The sequence below is a fragment of the Rattus norvegicus genome, chromosome 14 (genome assembly GCF_021556685.1).
Source record: "Rattus norvegicus strain SHRSP/BbbUtx chromosome 14, alternate assembly SHRSP_T2T, whole genome shotgun sequence".
Taxonomy (NCBI): domain Eukaryota; kingdom Metazoa; phylum Chordata; class Mammalia; order Rodentia; family Muridae; genus Rattus; species Rattus norvegicus.
The window spans coordinates 19,634,251-19,649,432 of NC_141547.1; the positions used below are offsets into that span (position 1 = coordinate 19,634,251).

General features: G+C 40.9%; 1 long non-coding RNA gene across 4 annotated transcripts in view; it reads left to right on the forward strand.

The window, feature by feature from the left end:
• LOC148001262 (uncharacterized) overlaps positions 1-15,182 on the forward strand; it is a 206,613-nt gene that overhangs the window by 83,711 nt on the left and 107,720 nt on the right. For 2 of the 4 annotated variants that reach the window (XR_015637330.1, XR_015637329.1), the window contains exon 3: positions 1,059-1,125. The exons of 1 other annotated variant lie outside the window; for it this stretch is intronic. This is a non-coding gene — a long non-coding RNA (uncharacterized LOC148001262). Of the gene's footprint in view, positions 1-1,058; positions 1,126-2,681; positions 2,879-15,182 lie in introns of all 4 variants that reach the window. One more of the 4 variants, XR_015637331.1, reaches the window with a different exon arrangement.

The window sequence follows — 15,182 nt, forward strand, 5'->3', positions numbered from 1 at the left end:
TGTGAACAAATGAGGGTCCTTGATCCTCTTTTGGGGTATGGAACTCAAAATTATTTTTATAATATTTTAATATAATAATAATATTTTAGATGTCATTTCCCGTATTACTTCTCATTCTCTGATGGTTACATAGTGGAATTTTTCCAGAGGACGAACACTGCACAAAATAACACAATGCCCTTAGACACCGATGCAAGGGTTTAAGTAAGACTCATAAACACATACAAATAGTCTCTCTGTTGTTGTTAATAATTTTGTTTTATGAAATAATTGATTTTTTAATTGGACAGTTTATGTATTTATTTACATTTCAAATTCTATCCCCTTTCCTGGTTCTCCTCTCTGCCATACCCTTTCCCCTGCTTCTATGAGGGTGCTCCCACCCATCCACTCCCACCTGAACACCCTGGCATTCCCCTGCACTGGGGCATTGAGCTTTCACAGGACCAAGGGCTTCTCCTCCTATTGATGCCAGACAATGCCATCCTCTGCTACATATGCGGTTGGAGTCATGGGTCCCACCATATGTACTCTTTGGTTGGTGGTTTAGTCACTTGTAGCTCCGGGGGTGGGGTGTCTGGTTGGTTGATGTTGTTGTTCTTCCTATGGGGTTGCAAACCCCTTCAGCTCCTTTTGTCCTTTGTCTAACTCCTCTATAGCGGTCTCCATACTCAGTCTGATGGTTAGCTGCAAACATCCTCATCTGTATCAGTAGGGCTCTGGCAGAGCCTCTCAGGAGACACCCATATCAGGCTCCTGTCAGCAAGCACTTCTTGTCATCAGCAATAGTGACTGGGTTTGGTGGCTGCATATGGGATGGATCCCCAGGTATGGCAGTGTCTGGATGACCTTTTCTTCAGTCCTGCCCCACTCATTGCCCCTGTATTTCCTCCTGTGGGCATTTTGTTCCCCCTTCGAAGAAGGACTGATGCATTCACATTTTGGTCTTTCTTGAGTTTCATATGGTCTGTGAATTGTATCTTGGGTATTCCAACTTTTGGACAAATCTCAGATTGGAATCAATTTTGTGTTTTTTAAATGCCCCTCTTTTATTTCAGACCTCTTTAAAAGAACTCTACTGTGGAAGCCTTTCTGCATAGAAGAGGATGGAATGCCAGACGGGAGGTCAGAATACAAAGAGGGTGGGAATCTGATGATAAAATTTTGGGAGCTTTTATCCTAAGGTTTCTTATTTGCAGTGAATTTAATTCATTCATTACCATTAAGTTGATTGATAACAATCATAGTTAAACGAGACTCTCCCTCATGAATTCAATGCATTTATTTAGTCATTTATAAAACCCTCTGGATGACCTGTTGACAAGCCATTTGATGAGATGCTGCCATTATAAAGATGAGTAGAGTAAGCCTGGTCCCATCCATCTGGAGCTACCAGTGTATGAGAAGATTAGGCATGGAAAATATCTTCAGTTGCAGTAGACCAACGTGCCAAGAACTAGACCACCATATAAAGCTTAAAGGCTAATTTACTCAACCAGAATGTATTGAGAATGGGCCTTATGTAAAGTGTAGCATAAGATCACAGCAATGCTTCTAGAGACACACAGCACAGTTGGTGATGTAATTATGCACATATCCGCTCATATGTAATCAGTGGCTGTAGTTCAGAGCAGTGTAAAATTATGTGTTGATTACTGTAGCAAGTAGAGCAATGTTTCTTAGAGGCCCTTTCAGGGTCCTTCAGAGAGGAGACTTCCATAGACAGACCTAAATAAAACCCATCTGTAAAGCATGCAGAAGTTGAGACTGAAAAGGGGTAGGAAAAAAGTAAAAAAAAAATTCTTTTTGACCCAAAGTCACTCTTTTCACATCATTCCATAACATGTTCTATCCTGAAACTAAATTCTGGTATAACACACCATGTAATGCATATGTTAGAAAACTACATTATATCACATAAAGATACAATTCCATACACTTTAGAAGAGAATGAAAGGTTTTATAGAATGCATATTTCAATCTATAATGCTTGAACAGCAGGTGGCCAAAGTTATAGCAGACATTTGCACTGAACCAAGTTAGACAGAGTCGAGAAGCAAATTACATGCTGTGTTGAAAGATCAGAGGTGCAGCAGAGACTAGGGAAAAGCCCGACCACCAAACTGCTACTGCGGTAAATAACGGCGGCTGGAGCAGTCTGTGAATAATGAAAGATGGAAATGGTCTTACCTGTAGGGATACCATGTCTAGACAAATTATAGATTGTTGGAGGGTGAAAATGAGGAAGCAAGAAGTCTTGCAAAGAACTTGCTCTTATTTTGTGAACATATGTTTAAATAATTCCCTGTGTTCTGAGGGATGGAGGGGAGACAGGGTATTCCAGAAAGCATCTTTTACCTTGAAATCACATGTTGAAGTGCACTATTCTGATTCTGATACCTGAGAGAACCACAGAGACTGTATTTTTGAAAGTCAGCAGGAAGTTGTAGAGCTGTGGGACAAAGATCAGGAAAGAGAAATTTTGTGTTAGATGTGCAAATGATAGGATCAAAAGGGTAGAAAATGTGAGATCAAAAAACAATAGGCAATTACAAATAACTTTGAATAATAAATTTCACATGTCACAAATTTAAGCCAGTGGGATTATTAGTAATATGACGAGGACACTTCATTTTTATGGGTATCAAAGAACACTAACATTGTCTCTTAATTTTTCTAAGAAATGTTTGCCTGAGTACACGTGGTGTGAAGGGAGTGTGTACTGCTGTTCAGGGGTGCTGCTGATACTGTCACTGTGTCACAACAGTGAGCAGCTCCTGGGAGTCTGAGTGAAAACAGCCCAGTCCTCCCATGGCCGCAAGAGAGGAGTTGTTCAAACCCAGCTGTCTCCGTGGACCGTGGTTGTAGCATCATTGCAGTGAGTGTTCTCTTTAGACATGCCATCCCCAGATCACATGCTCGTTTGAGTCAAATAGGCCACTGTTCCTCAGGCAACGGAATGAGCAAGCTAGGACTAGAGAATCTGCCAGGATTTCTGTCCAGGGAAGTCTTGTTGTCTTCTGATGACATGAACCTTAGCCATGTCTAAGATAAAAATACAAATTCACCTGGGACAGCTGATCACATTTATCTGTGACTTCTCAAGTTTTGGATTAGTTTTCTCCATTAGTGTTAGGTCTTTTCCGTATGCAGACTATAGTAGTTTATGGAAACTTGAACTATTGCAGTACTTTGGAGAAAGTGCTGGGAAAAGTGCTTCCTGTTGTTCATGCATGCATAAGCTATTCTCACCATCCAGCATGGATACATACCAAGGGCCCTTTCGTGGCAGAGTTACTCCTTTTCCTTGCAGTATAGTGTTAAGAAATTTATTTTTAACGAAGAAAAATATCAAGAAAAATGGGTATATCAAGAAAAATGATCTTTTTATAGTATTTCTTTTGCATGGTCTATCAGAAACAAGTATATAATAAACATCTTTTGATTGGTTGATGGACAGACTTGTACAGATTGGGTGGCTTCTGTGCTGGATGTTTCCTGGCCTTTCATTGGCTGGGTTTTGTTTGCAGATATTTTTGGCCAGCAGGGGGCGTCCAAGGTCCATATTTGGATCAAAGAACAACAACAACCAAACCGGGCCAAGGCAACTGCTAGAGAAATACAACTCTCAGGAAGGGGGACATTGAACTCGGCAAGAGGCTTGCTTTGTGTCTTTAAATACAGTATTGATTTCTATGGTGCTAAGTTTATACCGTGGGAGTAGGATATTAGAGGAAAATTCTGGGTTTTGTTTGTGACATAAAGAACTTCAGAAATGTTTAAAGAGGAAAATAAAGATTACCCAGAACCAACTTAAACTCAAATTCATATATCGCTAATTTTATTTTTAAATGCATAATATATGGAATGTAAGCTTCTCAGAGAATTAAAGTAAAAATTGTTAAATTTTATCATGTATCTAGTTACACCAGTATCCAGTTTTTACTGGCAATAATAATTAAGTTGTTCGATTAATGATGCAAGAATCAAATTATACTGAATCCAATAGTTTTATGATTATTTAATATTAGCATTGTATCATATTTTCTTGTTATATTTAATAGCTACATAGTTCATTAATTATAAAATCAGTTTTATTAATAAAACATTCATCATATGTTTTGGTCCCAAATAGTTATTAGTTAAAGATTTTTATTTCATTGCTCTGGAATAAGACTTAGATATAGATGACTTATTTATTATTAGTTTATTAAAAAGTTACAACTTCAAAGGAAAACTTTTTATTGGTTCTTGGTGAGTTTCACATCATGCCCTCCAATCCCACTCATCTCTCTGTCCCTCCATCTCTGCCCTCTGTCCTTGCAGCCTTCCCCCAAAGGAAAAGAATACAAACAAAAAGAAACATTTTGCTGTGAAAGCTGTGGTGCTGTGTCACAGTATGAAGCACAGTGTATCCTTGTGCCCACACAGCTTTACTTGCAAGCCTTCATTGCATTAAGTCACTGGTCTCCTTCCAGGCCTCTGGCTTCTGCTACACCATTAATCCTGGATCCTCACCAGGACTCCTCTCGGATATCTTGATATTGCCCTGTGTCATGGAGACCCTGCAGCTTTGGGAATGCAGGACCAGCCTCTTCACGCACTCCAGCAGTTCATAGATGAGATAGATATTGGGGTAGGCCAACTCAAAGCCCTGGATCTGGGCCTGGGTGGTACTTGAGCTGGTCAACCTGCCAGCTCTCCTGCTTTGCCCAGGGCAGTGTCAGGACCACCTCTCCTGCCTGTAGCCACAAGGGGCAGGGCCAGCCATCCAGTGATTCTGCTATCAGGGCCAGCTCTCTAGCATCACCCTGCTGAGGTGCAGGGTCAGCTCTCCTGAGTGCCGCAGCAGGCAAGGGATGAGGCCAGCTTTTTAGGACCCATGCATCAACACAGGTCTTCCCCCCACCCCCATTGCTGCTACAGGGCCACAGAACCCAGACATGGCCCTCTGTGGCATCATGGGGGACATCACCATGGCCTCAGGTGGCAGCGCAGGCTACTCACGCCAGGTTGTTTCTCACCCTCCTGTCTCCATTCCTCTCTTCATAGTGCACAGACCTTTCTGCTTCTCTTTCTCTCCCATCTCTCCACCACACACGTGCTCACTGTGGTGGTGACTGTGACTGTGCCAGGCGGGACCATCACAGTTTATTAATCAAGTTTGTTCTTGGACAGTTTCATACAAGAGGACAACTCATTCTCATTACTATGAACTACCCTGCCCCTGCAACCTGTCCTATCCTCCTTTTCCCGTGTCAGTTCCCCCTCCTTCCTACAAGGCTGTTTTCCACATTGATGTCCTTTTGTTTTGTTTATGACCCACTGAATTTACTCAGGGTCCTCTGTGTGACTACCCAGTGAAGACTGGTCACTCCCTATCCTCCAGACTCCATCATTAGTCAGTCCTTCAACAGTGAGGGGGAGGGTTTCAAGATAGCCCCTCCCCCTTCTGCCTGTTGACAGTCCATTCTTGGGCAGGCTTAGTGCAATGTGCTGTCCTTCTCCCTACCTTTCAGCCTTTCTGTGACATTCCCTGAATCACAGAGGGAGTGGTATATGTCCTCGTTTAGGGCTGATCACTCAGCCATTCCCTGCTTTTAAACCCGTGGGCAGCAAGGAATCTTTGCTTTCATGGCTATTTGTAAGAAACTCCTCTGTGTAAGGTTGTGGGCTGTGTTTGTCTATGTAAAACATAGACGTTTAGAAGGTGGCTTGGCACCATGGATATTGGTACTTTGAGAAGTTTATTAGTTTTTTTCTTTTTTGTTAGGGTTTTAAAACATGCAGTGGGGCTGATATACACTGCTCTGAGTTGCCCAGCCAAACTATTGCCTAAAGAAGTTGTCCAGACTCAGAACAGTTTCCATTACATAAGTACAGCTGCTTTCAGGAACACTCACCACTACTGTTCCAAGTGGTCTGAGTGTTCACAGTACAGTATTTCAGTTCAGCAGCACTCGAGTCACTAGGGAGCGTGAAAAATTCAGTACCTCTCTTTCTCTCTGGCAGTGTGAACATAGGTTAATGGCAAAGATGGGCTTGCATATCTTATTTTTATTTGAACATCATTCCCCACACATAGCTATTGCTTGTTTCTAGTTCTTTTAAAATGTCTGTTGACATCCTTTGTTCATTTAAAGAAAGATAGAGACAGAATTTTCACTGTTGAAAGACATGAAAGGAGGGGTTTAGAATGGGGCATGAAGGAACTGTGATACAGAGATATATCCGAATGGACAGTTAAATCTTTCTAGAATCGATACCAAGCGTGGACAGAAGAGCTAACCAGAATGAAGAGAGAACAGTAGGCTGACTTATTTAGAGTGTTGGACGTCCGAATCGTCCCTCCTAGTCATACCTAATTCCCAGGTGTCTGTCTGTCCTGTCACTTGATGCTTTTGTGTTTATCCCTAATGTTTGCACTAAGCCATGGATGGTTTTACTCACCTGGGGACCTTGCAACTTACGGATAAGTCTCCTTGATTGCTGTTGTTGGCCTCTAGCTGACAACTCAGACAAGGCCATTGTAGCATTAGACAGTGCCTAGTGGAAGAAACCGGACTCTCACATGCTGCTGTATTTCATGTGTAAGGTGCTTAGGACATTTGGGTCAAAGGGTGTGAAAGTCTTACCAGTGGTGACAATTAGAAAAGTCTTTCTTTTTTTGGAAAAGGGGTGCTCTTTTCTCACAGAAGAATTTCAAAAGGTGAATATGGAGTGGATGAGAACAATAGGAAATCACCCTTAGACTAATACATCTTTCAAGATCGGTGGCTGAATCCCAAGTTGTCAAAATCTACTTCACAGACAGGGTATTTGCATAGCTTAATATTATCACCCCAAATATTTATTCCAAAGGGAAAATAATATAAGAGAACCAGAAGACACCATTTCGGTGTCGTCAGTAAGAAGAGATATAGACACTATTTACTCCTGACTGAACACTGAGGCAGGTTACAGCTGTTTTTCTTCCTCAAAATCTACAGCCAAAGTGTAGCATATGAAGGTATCAGAAAAACATAAACTGAGGGGTAGCTTTCAAAATGTCCAGGAAATACTCTTTAAACTGTAAAGGTCATTAAAAAAAGGAAATGAGAATATGGCTCAGTCAGTCAAATGCCTCTTGCATAACGGTGAGGACCTGGCTTTGAATCCCTAGTGTCTGTATGAAGAAAAACCAAACCAACCAAACAACAACAGAAGTAACAAGATGTTTGTATGCATCTGTAACCCTAAAGTGGGGGCTAGAGATACACAGATCTATATCTATCTATCTGTCTGTCAGTCTATCCCTATAAATATATAATTATAAATATGTGGATTAATAAATATATAAATGCTTTCGAGTCAATTTAGAGTGCTTGTGTGTATATGCTTTTAGGGATGACCACATGGTATTAGATAAACAATTAGAGGAGGACTAATCCTTTGGGGAAGACTAATTATACTTCTCACAGCTTTTGTTAATTCTGTGTATCTCTTTAGTTAGTGTAGGGCCCCGTGGTATTTCCTCCACTTGCTATTGTTGAGTTTGTTTGAGTTTTATTTAGACAGCTATATTGTTGAGGTTTCATGGGAGTAGCCTCCTCATCACATCTAGAAGACAAAGTTTTGAAGCACACTTCCTGAAATGTCTTTGACTCTTAGAACCCATCCCACAGCCCTTTCCTAAGGCTCCCTGATGCATCAACTGGGGCTGAACATTGCATGGTCAGTCCTTTGCATTTAGACCAGTTGTGGCTAATTGTAATGATTTCCATCTGCTATATAAAGCAATGTCTTTGACGAGGCATGAGCGCTACACTTACCTGTGGTTATAAATACAATATCTAGAATGAAATTAGGTATTATACTGGTTTAGGAGAATGGCAGTAGTAGCTTCTCCTTACTAAGCATAAGTAGTTGCCCAGACTTACAATACCAAACAAAATTTCCCTCCCATTTGTGACTGTGAATCGTCATATGGTGCTAGCAGAGACCCCGGGTTCTCTAGAAGAGCAAGTGCTCTTAACTAAGCCATCTCGCTAGCCCTTCAGCTGTTTCCTTGAGCTTTGTTTTTTTTTTTTGAATACTTCAAATATCCAGGATACTACTCTTCTGTCAGATGTGTAGCTATCTAAGGTTCTCTATCACTGTATGGATTTCCCCTTTCCTCAAGTGATTATTTCCTTAGCTAGAACAAAGCTTTTAAGTTTTATGAGGTTCCACTGTCAGTCATTGGACTTAATCCCAGGGCCAATGGAATCCTCTTCAGTAAGTTCTCAAAGAGCAAATTTAAATAATAAAAAAAGAGAAGGTAGAAAATGGTTGAAGATGATCCACATCCTTTATCCCTGGCTTATACACACATACACACACACACACACACACACACACAAACATACACACATACATAAACATATATACACATGCACACACAGGTATACATATACACATACATACGCACATACACACATACATATACAATAGAGATACATATACACATATACACATACATATACATGTATACACATACATATACACATATACACATACATACACATGTACACACATATATACATATATACATACACACATATATACACATACACACACATACACACAAAATGGACAAGAAAAAGAGAAAGGTTCTCATTCAAGTAAAACATGGGATCCAGACAGAGTCAAGGCAAGAGAGTGGTAGGAAACTGGTAAAGCCCAGTCAAATTTGTAGATTAGATACTAATGTTCATTTCTTTTTTTAAGCAAAGGTTTTATTAATTTTTATTAACTACATGCATGCACACATACAGTACTATTTGTGACATAATGAATTATAATGGTCAGTGTTATTACATTCCTAATGTGTGTTAGAGAGGTTGGCAAGTAGTGTACAAATAACTAGTGCCCATATTCCTTACAGTGTAGACATAGCATTCACATCTGATGTACGTGATCATGAGGGGAAGAGGGCAGGATAAGGCTCCTGATGGCTGCAAACCTTGGGGTCATAAGGTGTGGTGGAATAGTTAACACAAGTAAGACATTACAGCAAAAAGGAGTATGAGGGAGGGAGACCATTTCACTTCTCAGCATGTCATTTGTATACACAGTGCCTTCTTTGGCTTAGTTAAAACACATAGAGTCATTTATTGAAATGTAAAAACGTATTAAATGTGCTTAACGTTATAAATGGTTTAAAGAGATTTGATAGGTATGTGAGTGAAAGTTGGTGATGTTCAGCAGGCTCCTGTGGCAGCTGCTTGTTGAGCATAGTGAAGCTTCCCTGAGCATGTTTCTGCAGACTGAATAACCAGTTTCAGGTGGTCTGGCGAGACATTCCTTTGAAAAGCAAATGAGGCACAGTTACAGTGTGTGGGGCAGACAGGGTGTGGACTTGGGCAAATGATTGGTAATTAACTAGGTAAAGCTTGCTGACACCAAGTCTGATCTGAGTAGTGATAAAGTGTGCTGGTACTTATTACAGTCTATGGGGTTTCCTTGGTGGACCCTCCACAGCTGGAAGTGGGTGAGAAGAGACTCCATTGTTAGATAGTCCCACAGCAACTGGTGGAGTGTACACAGTGCTCGCAGAACACACAACACTCCCACCAGGAGTCCTGAGGGCACGGCTGAGGTTACTTGGTCTCATAATTCCACTCACAAACCAGCATCTGCCCATTCCTCATCAAGACAAGGGGCTTGTCTGTAAACCTCACTTCACAGTGGGAGAAGGAAGTAGTGTTCCCTCAGGTAAAATCTTCTCCATGTTTGCTAAGTTCCTTTATCCTAGACACCCCATCAGGTCTGTTATTTGCTTCTGATATACACGGGCGAGGACTGACTGTCCTGTGACGGGGGCTTGGACGTTGGCCAGAGCTTTCACACCACTTGGGTGGATGTTATTCTGAAAAGCAGGCACGTTCTTTCCTTACCAAACACACTGCACTATCACCCCTGGTACAGTGTTGGAGCCGTGGAGAAAGACAAAGGAAAACAAATCAAATCCTTGCACCAGTCTTTGTTTAGGGAGAAGAAGAAAACAACAAAACCAAACCAAAACATGACCCCAGAGCAAAACCGAAACCAAAGTATCCGAAGTTCCGACTTTACTTCGTGTTGAATATGTCCACAGGGGGAATGATCTCTAATAACATTTTAAAGTACATCAGGAAATTGGTGAATAAATGTGGCAGATCAATAAAATATTTCAAAGGTGTTTTAGAATGAAATTACCAAAGTTTTTTGAGAAAATAGTCATCCGATGCTGTATGGTCATAATGTATAAGTGGTGAGGTTTGGGACACGAGTTTTATTTCTTGTACTTTTAAATGCTGAATTTTATTTACTTTTGTTTAAAGCAATAGTCATGATAATTAATTAGTAACTCTAAGATGGCTCACCATTCACTATGCTGTAGCAGCTCAGAAAATGTTGTTGGCTCTTGGAGGGCCTGTGGAGATGTTAGTGAAAAGAAGCGATAGCAAGTAGCCTCTAATCCAGCCCTCAGGAGGCAGAGGGTGGAATTCCAGGTCATGGGAGGAGAGTGACAGGACAGGACACCTGTTGTGCTTCTCTGGTACCTTGTGCATAGATGTAAACAGGTCCTTTACATGCATGTAAGAATTAATGTAGGAATACATGTATTACATACAAGTAGAAGAATTAAGAGAGATTGAAGTTTAGGTAATAGTGCATACTCTTTGTAGCAGTACTGTAGTAGTTTAGTACTCCAATGGAAGCTTCCACACATATGCAGAGTGTAATAGTTACTTCTCTCATTGCCACAGCAGAGTACCCACGGGAGCAATTGACGTTTGACTGAATATTGCTCGTGGCTTGAGGAGGTGCAGTCTCTCAGGGCTGCTGACATGGGAGCTGCTCAGACGGGGATTGATTAGGAAACAGATTGGCAGCAGAGATGTGCCCAGAATTCTCAGGGCCAACCCACAGGGCCTGACAGTTTCCATGGGTTCCACAAACTTCCCAAATCCTCACTAGTTGGGGACCAGGAGTTCACATATGAGTGCAAGAGAGGACAGTCCACACATAATACACATAAAGTAAGAAGAATGACTAGAATATTCTGGAATTTAATGTGCATGCACATAGGAGCACACACAATGCACACTGCACTTATAAGGTTTTCACATGCAATTATTTTTAATTCATTTTTATGGGTTGTGTGTGTGTACATGTGTGCGTTCCCACATGCCATGGCACATGTGTGGAAATCAGAGAAGAATTCACAGGAGTCTGATTTTCCTTCTAGCATGTGTAGCCTAGGGATTGATGCTGGGCCCTCTGACCGGCCCCTTCGATTTTTATTTTTTTCTTCAGGATAGGAAGGGATGCGTAATTTGAGGTTAGTCTTTATCCTTATGAAGTGATCACTTCTCGTCTGTTACCGGGTGGAACTACGTCCCTTGTGGGGAGGTTCTTCGTCAGGATTAGCCATCAAATCCCAGATGGGGCAACAGGAGCTGAGTTTCAGACAGCCAATCCAATATTGGGACCAGCAATCTCCATGAGCACCCCGTACCCACTCTATCAACAGTAGGCAACATTCCACATGAAATACAGACAAGTAATAATATTTTGCTCTTCACAACTGAGATTACATTCAAGGAATTGAAAGCAAATCTTAAAAAATATGTTGAGAACTATAAGCTATAAAATATGGGGCAGCACATTTTCAACTGGAGCAACATAAAAGTTTCAGAAGCAAAAAAGGTGATAAAATGGCGAGAAAACCAGGAGTAATGGATAAGTACAAATCTTCCTCATGCGCTCCTGCCACCCTAGGTGATCTCACTGGTCAAAGTCTGCAGTGGTCCCTCAAGAACGACCCTGCATTTCGATGGACTTCTGCTGTGACTTCTTTTCCTGGCTGATGAGGGTCTTCAGACTCAGGGGCTCCTCAGCTGGACACTGTTTCCTTCTTCCTGATTGTTTTTATGTGTGATGTGTGTCGTATCCTCTCTTACTTTGCTGGGGCACTGACTTCTCCCATGTCACCCTCAACGGTCTTCCATCATGATTGCTTCAGTCCACGCTTGCTCTATGGACAACTGTCAATTTGAGATGTAACTCCTCGCCAGGACTGTTTGGTGTCAGGATCGGACCGCTTTTTCTTGGCTCTCTTTGTGAACCACATATCGTTTTATTGCCTCAGAACCACTAGGGGGAGATTTCTAGAAATCATAGGAACTCGCAAATGTGAGGAGATTACTTTAAAATGCTAACCATTTGTGAGTTTTTTGTATGTGCTTTAAAAAAAAATTAAAGGCATTTAGAGAAATGGAGGAGAAAGTGTAGGGATTTTCCAGTTACCATTCTTTTTCTCTTCCCCACACAGTTAATCTCATCACCAGCCTCTTGCATTATTGTGGTTCATTTGATGCGATTGATGATCTAATATTAGCAAATCACTCTTGTCTGGGTCATGTATTTTACATTAGGGTTCACACCGTGTGTTGTATATATTATGCAATTAAATTTCAGGTTGGTGTAAAGAGTGTTTTACTGGGCTTCTAGATAAGATGGCGTTGAATGTGGATCGAGTTGGGAAAAGCTGGCCCCACCTTGACAACGACGAGTTCTACCCACACACGAAACATCGAATTGGTGACTCGTGACTTTTTTATTTCTTCTATTAGAGTTTTGTGGTTTTCTCAAGCATGTATCAATCTGTGGCTATTCTTTCCTGAAGTTTAGACCAGTACTCTCCAATATAGCACAGCCTGTCTGCATGTCACCATTAAGAGCTTGAAGTGTGGCTTAAGTGGAAATAATTGTTAGATTTCAAAGATTTAGTAGCACAAAAAGAGGCAAACAAGGCATCAGTAATGTTATTTTAAGTATTCATTATATTTTAGTTGTCTTAAATAAGAATATTATTAGAAATTAATTTAATCTACTTGTTTTTACCTTTTTCATGTGGCTACTAGGAAATCTTAAACTATGCATGAAGCTGGTGTTATATATTATTAATAAAACCTCTCTAGACTTTTACATATATTACCTTGCTTTAATATCTATTAGCTTTGATGGCTAAATTGGGGTTAGAAGTAAATTACGATTCAATGTCCTAAAGATGCTTTATAGTTGTCACCCTAGGCTCTGTGTGAATATACTGTTTCTCTTTGATACTCTTAAGTCGGACTTGTCGGTTGGAAAAGGAGATGCACTGTGGTGACGTTGTCGCCATCAAATGAGGCCCTAATAGGATGATTGCAAAATAAGATGCAAGATTAACCTCGAGGACTCTTCACTAATGGAACCCCTTCCAAGGCTTTAGGCTGATGCCAGTAATGAAACCACAAGACCCTATATTTTGTAACTTTTGCACAAGTAAGACATCTTCAGTACTGAGGATGGAGCCTCCACTGAGTCAAATACCCAGTCATTTTCCCCATCCTTTCAGTTGTGCTTGTGTTTTTGCGTTTTGCATGTGTGTGTGTGTGTGTGTGTGTGTGTGTGTGTGTTTGTGTATTTTTGCATGCGTGGGTGGATGGTTGTATGTATGTGGAAGCTTGTGTTTTTGCGTTTTGCATGTGTGTGTGTGTGTGTGTTTGTGTATTTTTGCATGCGTGGGTGGATGGTTGTATGTATGTGGAAGCTTGTGTTTTTGTGTTTTGCATGTGTGTGTGTTTATGTATTTTGCATGCGTGGTGGATGGTTGTATGTATGTGGAAGTTTTTGGGAATCACTGCTGATTGATTTTTCATTTTATTCAATGAGGCATGGTCTCTCAATTAAACCCAGAGATTTCCTACAGGGTCAGTCTTGGTATCCATCTTGCTCTCCACCTTCTGAGGCTGGAATTACAGGAGGCCCCTGTGCCCACCAGCATTTTCTGCGGGATTCTGGGAGTCTGAACTCTGGTACTGTATTCGCATGGCAGGCATGATAGCCTCTGAGCCATCTCTCCCAGCCCCCCAGTTCTTTTTATGTTTTTATTGTGAGAAGGTTTAACTAAGTTCTCCAAGCTTGAACTCTCTCTACAGCAGTGGCAGTGTATAAACTTGTGATCCCTCTGCCTCAGCCTCTCTGCCAGATTACAGACTGTGTGTGGGATATTTCAACCACAGCTTGTTATAACTTCTGTCCACTCAGGGTTTCCTTTGTCTTACTCTGATTTGTACCAGATGGCACTGATACGGCCACAGGTGTATTTTAGATATACCTAAGGAAAATTAAACTGGTGATACATTTAGTTTAGGCTTAGCAGAGTATGTTTACATGTTTACATATTTTATGGGTAGTTATTTGTGGTTGTTCCATGTAGAAATGGCTTCTAGGAATGCAGCAAACACTGAGACCTTCCAAGTGACAGGTCAAAGTTGACATCACTATGTGACTGCATTTTATGGTGCTTGCTGACAGAAGGCATTTATGTCCTTGATGGAAGAGGAAAAGAATGTCCGAACACTTGAAGCCAGTCTTAAGACTAGTCTAAGAAAAATGCTACCAATTATCAGGTAGTGAGATTCAGTTTTCACTGATACCTTGTTGACCAGGGAAGTCATTCCATTCAGGATTGTATTTGATATGCAGCATTTATAATTAGGTTTATTACAAGTTTTAATTTCTGGGTGTGGATTGATTGAACTTGATTTTGGTCAGAATTACTGTGTCAGGTCATACACTTGTAACAGTGAAACAGACATTGGGGATTCCTGTGCTGGAAGGTCAATATATGTAACCTGAGAGGATTAAGGTAAACAGAAGTGTCATCCTCAAAGTTGTTCTCACATTTGATCACTGGAAGGTCTCTAAGATCCTTTGGATGTATTGGCAAAGTAAATCTATTTTTATAATAATATTCAAATGTTATTTTACCTTTTAATTCTACCCCTATGAATCTTACACTGTGAAAATCTCCAACATCTAATGCAGAGGCAGAGGAAGGAATCATAGTATCTTTTAGTGTATCAAAAACGCGGAGTTTTCAAGACTAAAGTTTGCTGCCCCCCTCCTTTTGAAAGCTTGACCACAAAACATGCCAATCCCTATGCATGTTTGTGAGATTCTGTAGATATGAAATACTGAGTGGTAAATCTTTGATCATTGAAGTACTTGGGTTGGAATGTATTTCACGATGCATATTTAGGTCCGTTGAATACTGATGGGACCAGATACGCATCCTGAAAAATGCTACCAGCCTGATCTGTGGTGTGCAATAAGGAAGTGAGGCT